The following is a 5000-nucleotide window of genomic DNA, read 5'->3' as shown; positions in this document are numbered from 1 at the left end:
CCCAAAAGCTTTGGTTTCCCGGAGGCTGCCCGCCGAGTCATCGGAGGAACTGCGGCGGATCGCTGGCTGGCATCGTTTATGGTTAGAACTAGGGCGGTATCTGATCGCCTTCGAACCTCTAACTTTCGTTCTTGATTAATGAAAACATACTTGGCAAATGCTTTCGCTTCTGTTCGTCTTGCGACGATCCAAGAATTTCACCTCTAACGTCGCAATACGAATGCCCCCGCCTGTCCCTATTAATCATTACCTCGGGTTCCGAAAACCAACAAAATAGAACCGAGGTCCTATTCCATTATTCCATGCACACAGTATTCAGGCGGGCTTGCCTGCTTTAAGCACTCTAATTTGTTCAAAGTAAACGTGCCGGCCCACCGAGACACTCACTCAAGAGCACCCTGGTAGGATTGCAACGGGGTCCGCCTCGGGACGCACGAGCACGCACGAGGCGCGTCGCACGCCTTCGGCTCGCCCCACCGGCAGGACGTCCCACGATACATGCCAGTTAAACACCGACGGGCGGTGAACCAACAGCGTGGGACACAAATCCAACTACGAGCTTTTTAACCGCAACAACTTTAATATACGCTATTGGAGCTGGAATTACCGCGGCTGCTGGCACCAGACTTGCCCTCCAATAGATACTCGTTAAAGGATTTAAAGTGTACTCATTCCGATTACGGGGCCTCGGATGAGTCCCGTATCGTTATTTTTCGTCACTACCTCCCCGTGCCGGGAGTGGGTAATTTGCGCGCCTGCTGCCTTCCTTGGATGTGGTAGCCGTTTCTCAGGCTCCCTCTCCGGAATCGAACCCTGATTCCCCGTTACCCGTTACAACCATGGTAGGCGCAGAACCTACCATCGACAGTTGATAAGGCAGACATTTGAAAGATGCGTCGCCGGTACGAGGACCGTGCGATCAGCCCAAAGTTATTCAGAGTCACCAAGGCAAACGGACCGGACGAGCCGACCGATTGGTTTTGATCTAATAAAAGCGTCCCTTCCATCTCTGGTCGGGACTCTGTTTGCATGTATTAGCTCTAGAATTACCACAGTTATCCAAGTAACGTGGGTACGATCTAAGGAACCATAACTGATTTAATGAGCCATTCGCGGTTTCACCTTAATGCGGCTTGTACTGAGACATGCATGGCTTAATCTTTGAGACAAGCATATGACTACTGGCAGGATCAACCAGGGAGCTGCGTCAACTAGAGCTGAGCAGCCGGCCGCCCGGGAGTGTGTCCCGGGGGCCCGCGCGAACACGCAAGCGTCCGCTCAATTATTCTGCAAACAGGAGGAGGCTGAGCTCCCCTGCACAATACACCTCGAAACCCTCTCAGGTCCCGGCGGCGCGCAGCGCCGTCCTAAGTACTTGGTCGGGTTCGAGAGAGGCGCAATCGCCCGGAGTTTGGCGAGTAGACGCTTTAGGTGCGACCACCCGTGCTCCCAACTGAGCTTGCCGCTGCCGACAGAGGCCCGGGAGCGTGCTGTCGTGGCATTGCCGGCGGGAGACAACACGCGCCACCTACGGTGACCGGCAGCTCCAACGCCAGCGCCACAGAAGGACAAAAGCCCCACTTGGGTGCCGAAGCGAACTCTCCCAGCACAGCGCACGCGCCAACACGTCCGCACAGCTGCGATACAAACCACCTGCGAGAACCGCAGAGGCGACCGAGCAGCAGACGGCGTCGCGGCGCCGAGCGCCGGGCGGCGGCGCATCCTCAGCGCACACAGTCCTCAATCGGACCAGCACACTGCAGATGTCCACCGCGCTTCGCACCGGGCCCGCGAGGACCTACTTTGGCCGCACGGCGCCGCGTGCAGGGTGCGCCGGCGCGCAGCTGCGCCGCCTGCCGCCTCCGTCGGCCGGCGCGCCTGCCACTGGCCGCCCCCACCAGCCGGCTGTAGCGCGTGCGCCCACGCACCGCGCGGCCAGCACGCCGGGAGGCCCCCCCTCACCGGCCGGGGACGGTCCCACCCAGCCACCGCCGCGTATCGCTTCACACCCAGATGCCATTCACGTTCGTGGGCATGGTGGGTATCGCTGGAACAACCGGTTGGTAGCTCAACCGATCGTCGCCATCACTGATTCACCTCTAGCGAGAACAACCGCACCACAACGGTTTACCAGTTGTTCATTTGCATAACGTCACCAGCAAACGTAGGCGTCCATCGCCATTTGCAAATTCAACGATTGTTGCATGCCTGTGTCAGGTGTCACGACACACTATGTCTGCCCACATACACGCAACAACATGTGCACGCTTCGCGAACACGTGGAAGGTGGCCCCCGTACGTATGCGATGTCCATTGCGCGAACGACTGTCAACCGGCCTCTGTCGCATGTCGCAGATGTGGAACGCAGTGCACCATGCTATCACGGTGTGTGAGAAGAGACGACTACGTCTGACAACACGCGCCACTACATCAACAGACGGCTCATGCTGATCGCCATCCAGGGCATACCACACTGCAATCCAGCTCTTATAGGGAGACGACACGTAGCTGAGTGCACAACATTTGGACCGCATGGTTCGCCGTTGTTGGCGCAGTCGTTGTACGGTCACATGTACCACGATGTATCATTCAGTACATGAGGACCAATGTGCAGTACAGTGTGTGATTTGGACGTACAACATCAGCGGACAGTTGACACAGGCCGTACCACAGCGTAGGCTAAGTGCTTCGCACATGCGAATGCCAATGAACAACTGCAAATGCCAATGAACAACTGCAAAGGGCATTGAGCATGTACGTCCTGCTGCCATCCACATTACAGTGTATAGCTGCAAGGTGTTTAACATGAAGCGATACACTGGGGACCGGGCAGTGCGAGTAGCAAACTATATTGCGGGGGTTGCAGTTAGGCAACACTACACTAATTTAACGCGTCGTATGACAATTACAGAGCAGGTTAAGGCCCAACGTGTGTTGGGTTAAGGCCCAACGTGTGTTGGGTTAAGGCCCAACGTGTGTTGGGTTAAGGCCCAACGTGTGTTGGGTTAAGGCCCAACGTGTGTTGGGTTAAGGCCCAACGTGTGTTGGGTTAAGGCCCAACGTGTGTTGGGTTAAGGCCCAACGTGTGTTGGGTTAAGGCCCAACGTGTGTTGGGTTAAGGCCCAACGTGTGTTGGGTTAAGGCCCAACGTGTGTTGGGTTAAGGCCCAACGTGTGTTGGGTTAAGGCCCAACGTGTGTTGGGTTAAGGCCCAACGTGTGTTGGGTTAAGGCCCAACGTGTGTTGGGTTAAGGCCCAACGTGTGTTGGGTTAAGGCCCAACGTGTGTTGGGTTACGTTAAGGGGCAATGTGGGTTACGTTAAGGGGCAATGTGGGTTACGTTAAGGGGCAATGTGGGTTACGTTACGGCGCAATATAGGTTACGTTACGGCGCAATATAGGTTACGTTAAGGCGCAATATCGGTTACGTTAAGGCGCAATACAGGTTACGTTAAGGCGCAATACAGGTTACGTTAAGGCGCAATACAGGTTACGTTAAGGCGCAATACAGGTTACGTTAAGGCGCAATACAGGTTACGTTAAGGCGCAATACAGGTTACGTTAAGGCGCAATACAGGTTACGTTAAGGCGCAATGCAGGTTACGTTAAGGCGCAATGCAGGTTACGTTAAGGCGCAATACAGGTTACGTTAAGGCGCAATACAGGTTACGTTAAGGCGCAATACAGGTTACGTTAAGGCGCAATACAGGTTACGTTAAGGCGCAATACAGGTTACGTTAAGGCGCAATACAGGTTACGTTAAGGCGCAATACAGGTTACGTTAAGGCGCAATACAGGTTACGTTAAGGCGCAATACAGGTTACGTTAAGGCGCAATACAGGTTACGTTAAGGCGCAATACAGGTTACGTTAAGGCGCAATACAGGTTACGTTAAGGCGCAATACAGGTTACGTTAAGGCGCAATACAGGTTACGTTAAGGCGCAATACAGGTTACGTTAAGGCGCAATACAGGTTACGTTAAGGCGCAATACAGGTTACGTTAAGGCGCAATACAGGTTACGTTAAGGCGCAATACAGGTTACGTTAAGGCGCAATACAGGTTACGTTAAGGCGCAATACAGGTTAGGTTAAGGCGCAATACAGGTTAGGTTAAGGCGCAATACAGGTTAGGTTAAGGCGCAATACAGGTTAGGTTAAGGTACGACATAGGTTAGGTTAAGGTACGACATAGGTTAGGTTAAGGTACGACATAGGTTAGGTTAAGGTACGACATAGGTTAGGTTAAGGTACGACATAGGTTAGGTTAAGGTACGACATAGGTTAGGTTAAGGTACGACATAGGTTAGGTTAAGGTACGACATAGGTTAGGTTAAGGTACGACATAGGTTAGGTTAAGGTACGACATAGGTTAGGTTAAGGTACGACATAGGTTAGGTTAAGGTACGACATAGGTTAGGTTAAGGTACGACATAGGTTAGGTTAAGGTACGACATAGGTTAGGTTAAGGTACGACATAGGTTAGGTTAAGGTACGACATAGGTTAGGTTAAGGTACGACATAGGTTAGGTTAAGGTACGACATAGGTTAGGTTAAGGTACGACATAGGTTAGGTTAAGGTACGACATAGGTTAGGTTAAGGTACGACATAGGTTAGGTTAAGGTACGACATAGGTTAGGTTAAGGTACGACATAGGTTAGGTTAAGGTACGACATAGGTTAGGTTAAGGTACGACATAGGTTAGGTTAAGGTACGACATAGGTTAGGTTAAGGTACGACATAGGTTAGGTTAAGGTACGACATAGGTTAGGTTAAGGTACGACATAGGTTAGGTTAAGGTACGACATAGGTTAGGTTAAGGTACGACATAGGTTAGGTTAAGGTACGACATAGGTTAGGTTACGGTACGACATAGGTTAGGTTACGGTACGACATAGGTTAGGTTACGGTACGACATAGGTTAGGTTACGGTACGACATAGGTTAGGTTACGGTACGACATAGGTTAGGTTACGGTACGACATAGGTTAGGTTACGGTACG

The 5000-nt window shown here is 52.2% G+C and overlaps 1 non-coding gene across 1 annotated transcript in view; it reads right to left on the bottom strand.

The window, feature by feature from the left end:
- LOC124571427 overlaps nucleotides 1–1201 on the bottom strand; it is a 1910-nt gene extending 709 nt beyond the window's left edge. The window contains exon 1 of the ribosomal RNA XR_006971857.1: nucleotides 1–1201. This exon is cut by the window's left edge and continues 709 nt beyond it. This is a non-coding gene — a ribosomal RNA (small subunit ribosomal RNA).
- Nucleotides 1202–5000: the final 3799 nt, after the last annotated feature.

Source organism: Schistocerca americana, unplaced genomic scaffold, assembly GCF_021461395.2.
Source record: "Schistocerca americana isolate TAMUIC-IGC-003095 unplaced genomic scaffold, iqSchAmer2.1 HiC_scaffold_170, whole genome shotgun sequence".
Classification (NCBI taxonomy): Eukaryota; Metazoa; Arthropoda; class Insecta; order Orthoptera; family Acrididae; genus Schistocerca; species Schistocerca americana.
The sequence above is the reverse complement of the archived record's forward strand: the minus strand, read 5'-3'. Positions and strand labels throughout refer to the sequence as shown.